At 37.1% G+C, this 17,980-nt stretch overlaps 1 protein-coding gene across 2 annotated transcripts in view; it reads right to left on the bottom strand.

The window, feature by feature from the left end:
• CDH13 (cadherin 13) overlaps window positions 1-17,980 on the bottom strand; it is a 507,409-nt gene that overhangs the window by 420,414 nt on the left and 69,015 nt on the right. The window lies entirely within an intron of this gene.

The following is a 17,980-nucleotide window of genomic DNA, read 5'->3' as shown; positions in this document are numbered from 1 at the left end:
TAATTCGTCCTGTATTCCACAATTCTAGACCCTTATTCCAATGGTCATTTCGTAGCTTCCGGAATACATTTGTTCATGGTCAATTTACAGCCATTTATTCTCGTACAAGCCTTGTCTCATAACTTAATTAACCTTTCTCCTCTGTAACTCTTCAATTTGTTAGGCTAGACAACCCAAGCTCTTTCAATCTCCTCCTATAAGAATACATTCCTTTGATCATTGCAGTAACCTTTCATTGTGCCTGCTTAAGTTTGCACGTGTGCAAAATACACAAAGAATTCCAGATACGTGTTCTCCAGGGTCTGTTAAACGATAGTAGTGTTTCCTTAAGCCAGAAATACGTCGCTTATTCCTTCCTAAAACTCCACTTTTCCATTTTAAAGTCTTGTGATACTGATGGATCACAATTATTCTGAAATTAACTAATGCACAAAGAGCTGAAAAATTTGACATCGACAGAGCTACTGCCTCCATTTAGCTACAACAGCATTAAGCGGCTTTTGCAAGGAGAATGAGGATTAATCTTTATGAAATACAAACACAGATGCAAACCCTCGTGCATTGCTAAATCTGTGCCCTTTCTGACCAGATGGGAGCTGACTCTGCTCACAAGTGGCAGGCATCTTACAGCACAGAGCCCAAGCTTAACCTTCCCTCTCAGTAGAGCTTATTAGCCGAGACTCAGGATTTGCCGATAGGGGATGGCTTCCACGCTCGAGATGGCCCGTACCCATATGGCTCAGAGTGCCGATCAACTTACTGTTTCATCTATGTCGGCATATCTGAACATTGTTCAGATTTTCATAATCCAGGCAATAGCTATCATACCAGTTCATTAAGGATTGTGATGATTAATAACAGAGCCCAAAACCTGTTCCTTGTGCTCAAAGTAAGTAATATTTTAAATTACTCAACTATTTAACAAGTAAATACCTACCCATCATGATTAATAACACCATTTAACAAATACGACTCCTCAGACAAAAGGATGGGTTGGGCTCCAAGGTTATTTCTTTGTTTATTTTTAGGCGTTATGAAAAAAGTAATGATATTTTGCTGAAACCCATACACCATGGGTTAGCCTATTTAGAAAAGCTGCACAATAAATTCATTTTACAGGGCACAGAATAATGCAAATGAGCCATTCAATAGCACTCCTGTACCAGTGAAAGAGGCATAAAGAAGAAACATTGAAAGTCAGAGTTCTGATCTAGTTATACTGCACGGTATGGAATTACCGAAACCTAAACTGCATTACAACAATAACCTGTTCAAAGATCTGCTTATACCAAACATTTTATTTATTTATCACCTAATGAACTAAACAGGTTGATCCTATTTTCCAGCAGTAATGACTTCATGAAACACTTAGATGAATGAAAATATGGGTCTCTCTTTGTAAACAAAGAAAATAAATTAAGAATTGGTTAAACATATTTATAACCCATCACATGCAGTTGCATGGGGCAAAGTCATTATTCCACACAGGAAAACCCTGATGTGGCAAAAGCCATTAGAGAAAAAATTAAAATCATATTTCTTACAGCAGATAGTGGGTTTTGGATAGAATGGCTGGAAACTATAAGGAATATGATATATGTTTAATTTCCCAACAGTGTGATCATTATCAAAAAAGGTGCAACCTCCCATCCATCGTTTTCTTTCTAATCCACAAGTAATAGAAGAAAGCAATTATTACTGCACCACAAAACTGAACTTAGTGTAACATTGAACATCTGTCTTTTGCACTGGTAAGCTAAAGCCAAAAATGAGCTTGCTGAAAAACATTCTTTTAAAGAATAGCGTGGTTTTGAGTATTAAACACATACACAGTGCTATCATCTTGGAACATTACAAAACCAGGAACCAAGCCCCAGAACTCATAAAAGTACCAGGAAAAGTGAAAGTGTCTGTTTTTCAACTTCAAGAAAACATTTGTTGAACATTTTCTGACCTTCTCCTACACAGTCACAAACGCAAGATTTTTAAAATTAATACTTTCAAGCAAATCCCTTGATTCAAGCAAGGGTATTGGAGAAAACCCAAGCCTAACATCCAAAGGCTCGTAGTAAAAATTGAGAAGCTGCTACAAGGCAAGAAGCCTGATGCAAACCTGTCTATTGATTTTGACATGCTTTTATTTGACTTCAATGGGAAGAGGACAATATATTCTGTAGAACAAGCTATAGCCAATTTTTTTTTTATTTTTTTCCCCACAAAGTTATCTGCACATCACATGGTTATTTTTTCTTTACCACAAATCATACTGAGCAATAGCAGTATGATAGTATTAAAATAAGTACTTCTGAAGACTGGCTTCCTATTAGTTTCTGTTTAAAAAATGAAGCTCATGGGTAGATTCTTTTTTAGTAAGCATGTTAATCGCCTCCATCTTTCTTTCAGTGGGGACGTCAATCCATTCTCTATCTTCACTCCAACTTCCCATTTTCATGAAACTCCTATCAACTTGACACTTAACAGCTCAGCCTACCAACTATAGCTGAAACTGCCCAGTGGTTTCAAGCGTTACAAAGAGGGAGTCATGAAAAACATGGTTATGCAATAAGAGAATAAGGCTTATACAATCTCAGAAAACCAGACCAAAAACCCTTGTAAGCGATACGCGGTGGCATACAGTACTACTTCTCCTTGTCCTGTTTACCAGTTCTAGGAAATAAAGAGGTGCATGCCCATTTCTATTCCAGTTGATAAAGTTTAGGGACATAAATAATTTCGGGATGTAAAGTCTAAGAAATCTCTTTTTAGGTAACTAAGAATACAAAATGAGTTACGACATGCACATAACAAATGCCTATAGGAGAGGGAGCTGAACTTTAGAGATCAGCAAAGTATGAAACAAAATACAAACCAGAAACTGCTCGCCTGTATGCTAACTTTTGCCCACAGGATTGAGGAAAGCCTTAAAAGATGGTGTAGTGAATAGATAGTTCGCCATGAAAAAAACTCAACCTGATTAACTTTGAAATAACTACAATAGGGGAAGAAATATACTTGAGTGAATTACAGAAAAATATATGTAATATATACGTATTCCTATATAGTACATATATATTTAAATATATGTATATCTTTACATTGTTTTAACAGGGACTCTTGGATAGATGTAGAGGATTTATAGCATAATTTAACATTCTTTCAGCTTAGAGTTCAATTCCAAACCTGATTATTAAAGTTATTTACACACTTTTATATTTTCTTGTTCAATGCTGGTTTTCAAGTGATTTTACTTTCTTTTACTAAAGAGCATTAACTGTACCTTATTGTTAGTAGGCTAGTTACCCTACATATTTTAATTAATTTAACAGATATGACCCAAGTTGTCGTATCGCTGCTCATTTTACCTGTCAAAGGCCTGTGCATTTATTTACAGCAGGCAGTAATTTTCAGGCTCCTACAGTCACAGAAATAAACAGAAAAGGATAAAAAAAAAAGAGACCCAGGTCTTTTTGGCAGTGCCAGCTGCTACTTGAGGAGTATTTTTAATTAATTGCAAGAATACAGTCAAAAATTTAAAAGAACTTGTACTAACTCTTCTAAGTTTAGAGAAAGCATGTCCCACAGGAAAGATGGCGAGTAGTTGAACATTTTCGAGCACATCACAATAAAGCAAAATTTCTAAAGCTTACAGGCTCCCTTGTGTTAACAGTGACATTACATCAAGAATGACCTTTCCAAAGAAATAAAACCCATTAATGCTAGGAACATGATAACTATTAAGGATCAACACTTAGTAGCCAAAGCGGGGGGTGGTGGGGGGTGGGTGGAATTAGTCTGGTAAATTAATTAGAAAATAAATAATATGAAACCAAGACCTTGGTCTATAACCCTCTCTCTTATAACTGCTTGCCATTTAAAAGCTGAAAGAAATCTTTCATATAAGAGATACAGCTATTGACCACACATGTATTAGGAAGCCAAAGAAAATCCTGACACATTGAGAATGAGATCTCATGAGCACCAGAGAATGCCATAGTAACACCCTATTACACGCCCCCCCCCCCCCCTTTTTTTTTTTTTTTTTTTTTTTTTTTTTTTTACAGTAGACCTTTCTTTCCACCATCAAGGAATGATGCTGCTGGGAAATATTGCAAGTTAACTGTTAAATATTTCAGGGCTTTTGTTGGTTGATTGTAGAAACAATCATCACAGAAAATACTGGACAAATTATCTGTACCCATGAGAGAACATGATGATTTTTATTTATTTTTTTTTTTCCTTAGGTGAAGGGACAGCTGTCAGTCCTGAGGCATAAGGACACACGTTGTTGGGGGATTGTACCCCCCAAACTCCATCATGAAACCTCTACAATAAACTAACATTTGCTTTGGAAATCCATAGTTGAAATCAAGTTAGGTTTCTGCGGTGGTTAGGAAATTCAATATGTCATTGTAGCGTCCCTACTCAACATTGTAGGCAGCATTTTCAGTACATTTATTAATTCTAGAATTGTCTGTATTTACCAGCTCTGTCATCTGTTACACGTGAGATTCATCAGGCAAACACAAGCGATAAAACACGTGAAAGGTTGTGAGAAATGTGAATCTCTGCCTTGGACTTTACTTTTATAACCTATATCTACATAGGAATATTATCACTGAAGTAGTTGAGAGAGGTCAGAATCGCATCTTTAAAATTCCTGGACAGAAAGTACATAAGGCTTTTGCATCTGTCTAGAATGGCTAGGTAAAAAGGTCTAATGTAATTCAGATTTGGTAGACTAATTCTAGTATTTAAGCTATTTTCTGTATAGGGTTATATTTTATTTTGTCTTGAGCTACACATAGTAATGAAGGTACTGAGAATTCCTACACCAGGATATTTGTCCTACCGTTACTATTTGTAAGAGGGGTTAATTAAATTTTCACAACTTTATACAATCAGATTTTTGGGTGCATTTTGTCAAAGTAAAGCTGTTTGAGTTGTACATAAAAATAAGAAATCTTAAAGAAAAAACTTCAAGTATCCAACAATTTAAAGCCCTTTTCCTTGTACATAGCAATTTAAACTTACTGGAGCACTTCAATTTTTATTTTTTATTTTTTTTTTTTTTTTTTTTTAAGTAAGTGCTTCAGCCTGGAAGTGATTGGGGTTCTGTGCTTGCACAGTATAAAGCAATTTAAAATTATTCAACTGCTTCAATTTTTTATAGGTACTTTTATTCGAAAATTATTGGGGTTCTGATCATGCTCAGCATTGAACAATTTAAAATTATATTAATTCCTTTTTTTAATCAATGCTTCATGTTTGGGACTGAATTCTGGGAGGCGGTAGTACATTCTCAGGCAGTTTAAAATATATAAGAATTTTATTTTTTACACAATCTTTCATCTCCTAAATAAGAATCAGTTTGCAAGGGTGAATGCATAAAGCATTACACTTCAAAATAAAGGAACATTATGCAAAATCAGAAGCCTAATTTTTCTATTTTAAATATTGTAAGAGACCCTTTTTCCATAATCAAATTCTCATGTCTTTTTACACACTATGAAGTATGAGCATTTCAGAAGCTACATACGTCTACTTCAGTAAATTGAAATAAATTATTTCAAAGGAGAACAAAGTGTAAAAGACATTTTTCAGAGTCCATGAAAAATTAGAAGGATTTATTCCCACAGCATTGGACTTATCAAACTCGTCAAGCAAGCATTCAGGTCCTCTGTAGCATGGATACCGGATGCTCAACAGCTTCTGGTTCAAATTCATGGAAAATATTTAAGTATATCAAGTAGGAAATTCACATTGGACGTCAGGGATATCTGCTCTTAAGCATTGCCCTATGAAAGGAGAGGAAATTAAGGTGTGACATTTGAAAATAGCACTGAAGATGTACAAACGGAGAACTGAGAAATACAGCTGGCAGGCTGACATTGTTAGTGAATCCTCCACTTTATTCTTACCTGATATACTTCATTAATACTCTGCCAATACGCTTACATTTACTACCATACAAAAATCCAATGCAAGTATTTTTGTACTTTCCACTGAGCTACTCAACAAATACAGATGCAATCTAACTTCTGTTTTAAAATCCTAGAAAGAAAAAAGTAGTGACTAATTTCTTCAACAGGCTTGTCTTCATATTTCACCTTTTGCTTTTTAACACAAATGATACAGAAGAAATAGGATAATTTCTCACCAAGAAAAACAACCCAGTGTTCCTGTGCACATTCATTTGAAGAGATAGCAGCTAGTCCTCAAAGATACTGGCTTGCCTTACTAATCATAGGCTTTTAATTCTGTCTCTCCAATTTCAATTAGTAAGTAAACACTGACATCCTCAATTGCACTACATAGAGCTCCCCTTTATCCAGTTAATCATGTTGACTGCAGCTATTCCCTAGGCTGAGGTTTCGGAGTTCCTAGCTTCTGTAAATCCTCATTATTACATCTTTTGATTCAGAAACAAACACGCTAACATATCTTATCATTCAAAAACACGTGTCCTGGGTTCAGGAAGGACTGTGTTTTCCTCTCTCCCAACAGTCAGCTGCTGTGCTCCATCTGCAGAATTAAGTTGCAAAGCATCACTAAACTCATCTGAAATATTTTGCTTAAGTTAAACCTCATATTATAGTAATTAAAGAAGGTATGAGAAACCATAATTAGACTAAGTGTCCAACAAATATTAATCAGTAAAGTAATATTCTATTATTAAGAAGCAGCTATTCACAGCAGGAGTTTCTCTTGCGAGAAACAAGATTAGGAACCGAGCCAAAAGCAAACCAGAAGGCACAGCAAATTGGGTTATTTGGTGCCTCATTTTACTTTATGAATGCTTTCACCTGTATTTTACTTATTTTGTATTGCCATTTTAGCCAGGCTGTGACCCTAGATCTGTTGGTTAGTCCCAGTGTTCCCAGTCACTGTGATAAGGTTTCCCTTCCTTAGTTCTAATCCAAGCCAAGAGACAAACCCAGCCCGCACACCACAGGCAAACCACTTAACCTCCTTATGCTCCCCCATCTGTAAACGAAGACAATACAATTAACATACATAGCAGGGAGGCTCTGTGACTTACTTCTGTGTTTTGAAGAGATTTGAAGTCTTGAGTAAGAAGTACTGTATAAATGCTGACAAATATTGCCTGTTCGAGGCACCATCAATAACCATTTTGAGCATAGAAGGAATAGGCTCACGGCAAAGGCAGAGTTTCTAAAATGCTAGGCCTGGTTTAGCTGCGTCTTTTCTTGTTACGCCCTTTCCTTGCATATCAGTTAAAAACTAATCACAACAGTCTCATAAGAAGTCTCCTTTTCAGAGATCAATTTTAGAGCTTTCCTTCTTTAAGTATATTTCTCTGCAGTGGGAAAATACTGAGACTCAGACTAGAATCTAACAGGAAGAAGGGTCAGGGGTTTCTTATAACATAGTCCTACTTTTAAATAAAAATTATTTCTAAGTTACCCTATTACAGTTACACAACAATACAGTACAAGACTGCAAATTTATTTGGTGGAGGAATCTCAAATGGAGGGACTTATAAGAAAACAAGTATCAAATATCTGTTCTTTCCGCTTGGTTATTTCACTTGGTTCTGATGAAGCAATAACTGTGTTAGTAGTTGAGTTTTCTGCTGCTGCCCAAAAGAATTTTAAAATTATTTTTAAAATTACTTTTTAAAGAATTATATTAAACCACAGATTGTAATGTAGCTTGGATGAATTCTCAGTTTTAAAAAAATCTGTTTGCTATATCTAAAATACACCAGTAGCTTCCTTATTTATTGTACATATGTGAAATATCTACAAAACACAACATTTAAAAGTTTGAAACTCCAAATTGTATTTTGTTTTCAAATTACGCTAGACACATGTATACATACAGAGATATTCAAGGCAAACATCCAGGCATTATGATCTTTTCAGCACTGTTGAAAATTATAACCAAGCCCAACTTTTAGTTCTGTAGTTTCCAGCACTGATAGAAGGTTCTTTATTTGTTCCTGAAGAAGCGACAAGCAAACCAAGAATACCATCCACAGTTTCCAGAAGAATTACCTTTTATACATAATGAAATGCAACTCGTCAATTAGAATGGTCATTCCAGTAAACTCATATGTGCTACAGTGTTACCTTCTCCATTTTGCACTTGTTAGTGCCTTGACAACAGCAAAGGCTTCATTAGCAACTAACATAAAATCAATATTAACATACAAAATTGAAGAATAAAACTCTTGCAAGACGTTTATACTCAATGTGATACTAGGTTTCAAATCCACACAGGACAATTTAAAAATTCTAATTTGAAGTAGTGATCTATGTTGTAAGAGACAAAAGAAATTTTGAAAAACAAAGCCATAATACAAATGAGACAGTCATGTTCACTCCTGCCAACAATAAAATTACAATCCCTTATTATATCCATTGGCCACAGAAATAAAGGCCAAGTAGCAACAGGAACAACTATTATATGGAGCAGATGGAGAATGAGAAAGTGTTGGATCAGATGTCAGGGAAACCGCTCATTTTATTGCTTTTATTTGAAAAAATAACTGAAATCCAGGAAAACAGGCACAGTAGATTTGTCATTAGGTATCTACTGGTAGAAGAGTTCCTGAAAAATCAAGAGGTTGGTGCTATAATTTATTCTCATGTAGTGAGACAAGAAAGCACTTGCAGGGCTGCCTTTTTTTTTTTTTTTAATCAATTGGTAAAGAACTAGAGGAAGAACTCAGTGAAAACTGATGAGCCCAAGGGGGAAGCACACCACAATGGAGAGGGCTTGAAGGAGAAATGAGAGATTGGGGGGAGGACAAAAATCTCATACTTGCTCCGAAAGCTCTCAAATGACATTGCACGCCAGTGTTGTGTGCATGATGGTTCTACATTCAGCACCTCCAAATAGTTCCTAGACAACATCTCAGGCTACATGATTTTGTATCCAATACAAACACATCAGTGTTTCTTGGCATGTAATTCGTGTCACTAACGTACTTCATATTGTTTCTATGCTCACCAAAAACTGTTAAAAGAGGGTAAGGAAGAAGGAATAATTGCTCTTTTTTCATAGCTTGCTCTAGTCAACTTAGAGGATGGAGAATTCTCCTGCCAACCGACAAGGGCAAAATCCTAACCCTTCATGAAAGTCTCCTCTGTGATGGAGCCAGAACCCCATCCCACTTATTTTTATCTAAACTCCATGCTTTTTCACTTGGCAATTAGCTAGCTTGTATGCCCTAGAATTGGTTTCTCTCTTTTTTTGTTTTGGCTTTTATTTCTGCTCCCTTACCCTACATCCCAGAGGCTGCCAGGATTATTGGACAGTTGAAGGGGGCACATGTGCATGAATTCCCTTCACAGCTATGACAAAGACAAGAGCATCCATTTCACTCTAAGTAGTGTTCAGTTGCCAACTATAAAAATGCAGGTGGTCTGTGTGCTTCTAATAAGTAGCTTCAGAGAGGATTTCATACAAATACATTCATAACCATATTTAACTTAAGTTTCCACTGGAAATTACGCTACAGCTCACAGATTACGACAAGACTTATAGCCTTCACCTCGACAACAATATTAACTCGTTCTAAAGCTTAGCGCAGTAACACATTAAGACTCGAAGAGCTAGAAATTATTATCTTAGTTAACTCATTAGTAGACGTCCATCTCTAAGTTGAAGTATAAATGCAGCAAGAAATCAGCTCAAGAAACGTTACAAGGTCTACCTTTGTTAAGGTATCAAGGGAAAATTTTGTCAGGGAGAAAATGGCTACTGAATAATTGATTTCTATCTTTCTGCCTGTGAAAAGCCTAGGGAACAAACAATAAAGTCAGTATCTTTAAGGTAGGTCAATATTAAAGCACTGCGATGAGAGAGCAGCAGACCACCTGAGACTAGCAAAGATTAAATTGGACCAAAAGTGATATTAAACTGTTTTTTTCCCCTGCTAAAGCCAAGCATGGAGATGAATAAGACTTCACAAAGCAGAAATTAAATAAAACTACCCAATTCTGTTATTATTAATGGCATTTGTTGTCATCTGTTATGCATAACTTAGATAAAATATTCTATAAAAAATAATTGAAGTGGGATTTTTTTTTTTTTTCCCCTCCCCTGGGCAACATTACTGTTTTAGGGGGGTACAGTGGAAAGCAAATAAACCAACAAAACATTTTTTAAAATTTAGAAGTGCATGGGGAAAAAAAAAACATCCTGGAAGCATTGAATCATTTTGTTTTACCATTTTTGAACAAAATGAGCAGTTAAGACTCACAAATCAGAGCATTTCATTTTTGGTTTAAGAGCCAAGTTGTATGATTTCATTCACGTTAGCTCAACATTATATTTCAATTGTTGCTGCGTGGTCTGGAAGCCAGTAATTTTGTCTCTCGTCTTGCGTGATAGGGTCTCCATCTGAATGGCAACTCTGGACGTGTTTCTGCCACTCAGCCACCCAGAACAACTGGGTCCGCAAACAAGGCACCCGAGCTGCAGCCTTGGGAGGCCACATATCTCACCAAGGAAACACAAATCACTATTAAACTGGCACAAAAGAAGGAGCTGCTGTTTACTAATCTTTCAAAACTGAAGTGTATCAACTAGAGAAAACACAGTCTAAAATATAATTCCATTTCTGATTTCCAAATGGAGGAGGAAAAAGATAAAATCCTTTAGCAGATATCAGAATGAAGTTTCAAATTAAAATATTTTGAGTTGCCTGTATGGCTCAACTTCTCTGGCTCGCTGAACCACTTTGTGGTTTGTTTAAAAAAAATGTTTAAAGTCATTTCAGTATGCCTTTATAGCGGCAATTAACACCTTAGTGAGGTATCCCAACGCAGGCTGAACAACTCTGTTAGGAAGGAGGATGAAACTTTAGCTCTCAAGGAAAATTGCATGAATGTAACAGATATATTTTTTTTCTTCTAGTGACCAAACTACACCTTTCTGAGTAACACAGACAAAAATCAAGCTCTGCCTAGCTGCGGAGACACTCTTCCAACCCCCAGCCAAGGTTGTGAAGCTGGTAATATTTTTTTCCTGGAGCATTATCTAAAACAAACCAAAGAAATAAATGTTGGGAGAAAAAAATGGCAACATTAACGAGTAAAGACAGACATTTTCAAATCAAAACCATGTTATGAAGCCAAGCTGCCTACATATAATTTTCTAAAGTATTGAAAACCAGACTTAACACCTTCGCCTAGTTTCAATGTACTGAATCACATGATAGTTTTGCAATGGCTATTAATGAAAACTGCCCTTTTAAAACATTTTGATTTGAACTTTAGATCTACAGATGACGAGTCAGTAAAGCTACAATAGCATCTCCAATTTACCTGACCTAGTTTCTACAAAGCTATATTGTAAGCTAAGCTTTCATTATACTTAAGTGAATTCTCACCAAAGTGTATTCTGGCTAGCAGGAATAACACATGAACTCTAAAAGTATTGCAGGATGCCTTCCTTCTCTATTATCCTACTTAGTTGATATTCCCCATTATATTTAGGGTCCCCTGCTGTGCCATAAAGAACAGTGAATCTATCTCGAGCATAAATTAATGTGAAGCTATTGCCACAGTTTCTCACTTCCCCTATGAATTCTTTCTACAACACACCTGTTTTAAACATGCAGTAATTATTTTGCTGTTACCTGCTACAAGAAGAAAGGAAGCTAGATAGAAATGAATTGAACTTGCCCTTTGTCCCCTTTCATTGTATCTACCTACAGCAGACGGCACCAAAATGCAACTCAATTAAACACAGCCCTCTTGTCATAATACAAACAGAAGCTCTCCTCACAGCAGAAGCAGGAAAGTTTTGCCATGACACTCCTTGTTGCATTTGACAAGTTTATTCAAAAGCAGATATTTCAGCTGGGAGGTCTGTCATTCTAATCCTGTTCTTTATGCGAGAGCAGCTAATGCAATTTCAGCTACCTGAATAGAAGGGCTCTTGCTTCCAGATGTTCCATTGTTCCTTGCAGACAACAACTGCTATAGGACTGACACCAAAAGACAGGTATTATGAGTATTTTTTCCATCGTTACCTTCCCCTTAGCACAGGGTTTACAGCTTCCTTGTTGATTCCTGTAATTCCGATAGGCACAGTAGAAGCCAGTGTAATGCTACCCTTCTATAGGTCTGTCATAACAGCAACTGAAAGAGGGCAAAAGGTACCAAACAAGGTGGTAAACTTAAGTTACTCCTGAGCTATTGAAAGACTGTTTAGAAGATGAAATAAGATTGATTCGATGAATCAAGGCTTGAAGAAAATTGTAGACTGTTTATACTTCCAGGACGCAAACCTCGAATTGCAGTCACAGATTCTGATTAGAGATACAGCAAGCCTGCAGGAACACCAGGGCACCGAGAGAGACAAGGAGCTAGAGTAGCCAAGCCAGTACAAATGTTAAAGCCAAATGAGGAAGAGACCTGGAAAGAGGCTCTACTAACTTCTGGCAGCAGCCTAAGGAGGTACAGACATATCTGTTGCCTGCCTTGTTGCAGTAAGGCTAAGTGAACGAAAATACACACAAAAAACCCCACTAAGTAACCAAGCATTAGCTCTTCTTGTTGCATGTATTAACATTGGCTAACCAATATACTGGGTTTATTTCATTAATAATGTATTACTGTTTATAATCAGCATAACATGCTTTTTTTTCATCTGGCCTCTACAAGTATTAAAGAAATAAACCTTGTCATGGAACTGTTGAAGTGTTTGGTTTTTTTTTATTTCCATTGGAAAGTAGCAAATAAATGCTAATAAAGCCATGCAGGAAGAATAGTGAAAGAACATTAGTGTTTAAGTCTATGTGTAGAAATGCTTTTAACAGATTGAGATTTACGTTTGTCTTTGCTTCTTAATATCAATTTACATTATTTGACATGCTGTTTATTGTCCAATACCAACATGTTTTCTTCCCCCTACCTGTGATTCGCAGTATATAAACAATATTTATCTAGATGTTAGGTGGTTGGTTTTTTTTTTTGAACATGAGCTTCTGCTAGGAAACAAAGAGCTTTCCTTATCATATGTAATGTAACTAATAAGCTGCTCCACAGGACTTCTCTCTCAAGTCGATGGAGGCTGTAGGCGCTCAGTTATTTCCCATGGCTAAGACTCACGTAGGTTCACACAAAGGTTGGAGAATAAACACTGCCCCAGAACAAGTCTACCACCCATGCCGAGCCCATCATGCTTCGCCCAGAGCATCTGTGAGTAGAGACACTTGCTATACGGGTAATGCAGTTACCGAGTGTGACAGTCCATAATTCCATTCTGCATACAATTACTCAGACATGAGCAATAACTACATAGCAACCTCACAAATATGTTTTCTGGTTGCCAAAGCCTTGTGGAAAACAATCTGTCCTACTCATCTCCTCCTTCAGAATAGAGGATGTGTTATAAAGATCAAAGTCTGATCCAACTGGATCAGGAGGCGATGATATTTAAGAAGCAGCACCACCACAGCTTACCCAATTCAACAGCAGCAATCTATTTCCTAAGTGCAGAGCTGCATTCGTACACCACAAATGGCTCACACTCAGTGAGATGGAAAGAAGTGGCAGTGTCTCAACTTACACAGAGAATGATTATTATTCTCTAGGCCATTGGAAAAATATCTTCTTATTTTGAAGTACTGTAAGTGATCCCCTTTGCTCAGAAAGAAAAAAGTAATTGCTTCTGATTTGCTTGTTTTCAAAGCACGATGATGCATCCTTTTCTTCTGTACCAATTCATGTAACAGACACATATAGCCATTCAGATATGCCACTTTTCATCCATATGCTATTTTCTTTGCCTAGTGTTTTGGAAAAAAGGCTATAGCACAAAGGAAAGCGGGCAAAAACGCAAAGCTGTGCAGTGAAGCTAAATAGCAATAGAGATGGTTCTTCCAAATACGACTGCAGACTGCACCCTCCCTTGTTAAACATACTAACTAATGTGAGCAAATTAACCACCTGGTCTATATTCAACTTCCTTTTCAAACATCCATTCTCTCGCAATTCCTTCCCCTGTTAATCTAGTGTTGAAATACGAGAAAAGTCTGTACAACCTTAGAATATAAATTGTTATTAGATGGTAATGTGGTGCTCCGTCTACGTGAAGTATATTGTTTTTCTAACTGCAGAAGGATAGGGGGACTGGCTTATACTTTAACTAAGAAAAGTGGGTCAAGTCTCCAGCATTCGTTATCAAATGTCTCTCAGAGTGGCTGGCAGACTTCTGACTGACATCCATGAGGTTTGGCTTGGGTCCTTCACAACTTCAAGGAAATGCGGATAACAGCTGCCTTCCCTGCCTGCCTGATCCCCGTCTCCTTTATTTAACCAGTAATTTGGGGGGACAGATTATCAGTTATGTCTGTTGGCAGCACATAGCTTCATGCTTCCCAATCTCAGTCAAGCAAGACATAAGAAACCCTTGAGGCCACGTCTACATTTTTCTCCCTTTTCTACAGCACAGAGCACACAACTCCTGTTATAATAAATCATTCCCTGAAATGGTAATTGACAGAGTAAAACCACTTTGAATAGTAGCATATTTACACCAGATGTGAACATAGGTCACCAGAAAGATGTTCAGATTAAAACAGATGGGGAATCAATGAGGCAGAGAGCTATAGGAAAGCACTGCTGGATGGCAGAAGCAGCAAAGAAGGCTGTGACTTGACTCTGGGAAGGGAGAGACACTCGTAGGGAATATGGGGAGAAAGCTGTCAAGGTCCCTATGATCTTCCTTTTTCTACACTGACATAAGCTGCTTTTGAACTAAAAGATCCTAAAGAATTGTTCTAAAACTTATGGAAATCAATGGGAATCTGTCCAGAAACAGACGGGGTTTAGGCCAGACAAACAGTGAAGTATTTCCTCATAATATAAAAAGATCATATTTATAAGATCATGAAGTGAGAGTGATAAGTATCCTAACATCTGTCATAGTGTTTGCCCATGGATAACAGTATGTACAAAACAGGCTATTCAATTTTACACTAATGCACAAAGTGAGGGTTTTCATGATACCTTCTATGGAGAGAAAAAAAAAATAAATGGATAGAAAAGGGCAAAATATTATAGGATCTGACAATAGAAAAAATATAAACAAAGGGGGAATATCTTAAAATAAGTCATAGATGATATGCTGAAAAGACTGTTTAATATAGTCATTAATATTTTTTATACTCATGAACATTCATTTCCTACAGAAAATATTTCTTGCTATCTTATGTTTCATCCCAGCAAGTCAGGGCCTACAGAAAAAGAAAAAAAAAAAGTATTATGATGTTCTTTCTCTGAGACTTTGAAAACTACATTGAATAAGTGACATTGGTTTGTGTCCTTCCCTTTCCTCTTTGCTGTTCTAGTTTACTTACCTACTCCCTAAATCAACAGTAGGTGCTTCAAAATGCCTACTTCATCATAGAACAGGTTTTAATATTGTTGGTACAATTTTAGAACAGACAGGAAGAGCACAGAGTATGAGAACTAGATGACCTAACTAATCTTTTTATATCAAGAATATATTTGCACATTGTTGATGCTTAGGCACACTGGTGATCCAGGCCATATTTAGTCCTTGAAATTATCTTCTTTTTCAGAGCGCTTATACCAAAGCAACATTAACCATCTCTGACTTGATCCAAAAATCTACTAACGTTAGTGGAAGCCTCTCCTTGGATCAGATCATTAGTTTCCAGTGCACAAATAAGAACCCTGGGTGTTCTTCCTGTTGCCAGAATGTTCACAATCAACAATTTCCTTCTTAAGAAGGAAAGCTTTTACGGAGGAAAGCTCCCTTAAGCTCTCTTCTGTCCCAGTCCTCTCGATTTCTTTTCATACCCTTAAAAACAAGATTTGAGAGAAAGTCTCTACTTATTTCCATGCACTAGCAGCTTGATCGTAATCTACACAAAAAGAAACCATAGCATTTAAGGAATAACCCAATGATGCCAGAGATGCGTTTGCTACTATATTCAGCGTTAAAAAAAACACCACACTTACTGGGATTTTGACTTTTAAATGACACGGCTCAGTAAGGGTCCCCCAAGTGTGAGGGCAGGCTGACAGAAGTAGAGAATAATCATTTGCAAGAACGGTCTTTGAAACAAGGTACTGCACTCAATTGAATAATGAAACACCAGCAGCTCCGCAGGCAATATTTTTCACTTCTATAAAGTGCAAAGTTAGAGGACTTTTTCATTTACAGGGCTTTAAAAAAAAAAAAAAAAAAGGCAGTGGATGCCTTCTTTACTTAGACTCTAAACATTTTCTTCTCACCCACCTCACCTTTCTGCTAACTCCTTTCAACACACCCTTTTATGAGAATACTCTATATCAATGTAATTTGATGATAGCTTCCTTCATTTCCTCATTGCCTTAAAAATGTTCCCTGGATAGACACTGCAATCACATTGGGAAGATATCCAGTTACCCAAAGCTTTCTTTTTCACCTAGAGCGTACCTACCCATGTATCTGCTACCAGAGATGACAATCTGCTGAGCTGAAAGGGAGTGAGCACGCACATTGAATAGCAACCATCAAATAGATCCATCCCTTTTTATGCTACTAGACTTGTTACCAAGGTATTTTAGCCAGGCTTGTTCACTAGTCCGCAACTTCTCCTGTTGCCCACTTGCTATACAGCAAGGGATTTTCCTTTTCCTAGCTCACTTTTCATAAGCCCATTTCAATATAAAGTCTGCCTACATGGCAAACAAAAGCCATCTGTCAAAGGGAAGAGCTGACTTTGCCAGCAGAGATTTCAGTCCCACATATTGGGCACTGCAGTTATCCCATTGTGCTACCTGTGTCTTTAGTAAAAGAAGCTAAGAAATGGGATGAAAAAATTTATCTGACTGGTAACTTCGCTCCCAAGGCAGCTTCCCCAGCCTTTTAAAAGAGAATCCCATCCAACAGCGCTTCTGTGCTTTGGATTCAGGATCACAATAAGGAGAGATAATAGCTAGGTGGGAATTGGGTAGCACTGAAGAGGAACTCCTTGAAGGTCTGTGATAAATGAGAAAGATATAGCAAGAGAAGGTATACCTAGAAGTCCTGTTGCTTTTGAGAACTCTGTGGTAAATCACTAGAGTATTACAGCTCCAGACTCAAGTTTCAGATTGCGTTTTTAATTTCCCTCCCCCAAAATTGCTACACAGGGGGCTTTTTGGTAGACTGAAGTTCTTCTACGTGACATATAAGGCTGATGGCATCCGAGACTACTTTGGATCCCTCTTAATATTATTATGATACTATCACCGGGAACATTTCCAAAGAAGAAATTATAAATCTTCTTAGAATTGTACAGTTCTTAAGATGACATAGATTTTAAAAGTCAAAAAGAAACACAATGATCAGCCAGGTACAGCCTACTACGTAACAAATGCCAAATATTTTTCCTCAGTAATTCCTCCTCTAGTTCAATGACTTTAGCTGTGCGCCAAGAACAAGAAGATACTTTTTCCTCACTGAAATAGCCTACTTACGGATTTAATTTCAGCAAGGCACGTAAAACTATTAGATCAGAGTCCTCACATGATGGAAGTCCTAAATATGGAGCAGAGCCAGTGTCAGGGTAGTGACTCCCAGCAGCTGTGAAAGTATTAACACTTTCCTCCTTCCCACTCCCTGGAAGATGTGACTTCCCTACCTCAGCCCAGAGGGGCTTTTCCCAGTGTGGGCCTTCAGGTAATGGCCCACAATAACCCAACAGTAGTCCATATGATAGTTTCGTCATGTAGCATCTTTTAACAATAAACCTATGCTGCATTAAGTTGTTGATTATCTATACCAACAGAGGAAGTAACAAACAGAGCCCACAATAAATAATACTTATTATTATTTCTTCTTACGCAGCATGCATGAACACATGCATGCCATAACTAACTTTTAGCCACTCTGCAGATCAGAAAATAGAAATTGAGGGTCTGGTAGAAGAATCTTCTTGGAAGATAGAGTGGTACACAAAGGGGATAATACTTGCTGAAATACAGAGCTGAGCAGTTAGTTTTCA

The sequence above is a fragment of the Rissa tridactyla genome, chromosome 4, assembly GCF_028500815.1.
Source record: "Rissa tridactyla isolate bRisTri1 chromosome 4, bRisTri1.patW.cur.20221130, whole genome shotgun sequence".
Classification (NCBI taxonomy): domain Eukaryota; kingdom Metazoa; phylum Chordata; class Aves; order Charadriiformes; family Laridae; genus Rissa; species Rissa tridactyla.
Note: the sequence above shows the minus strand (reverse complement) of the source record. Positions and strands in the feature narration are given on the sequence as shown.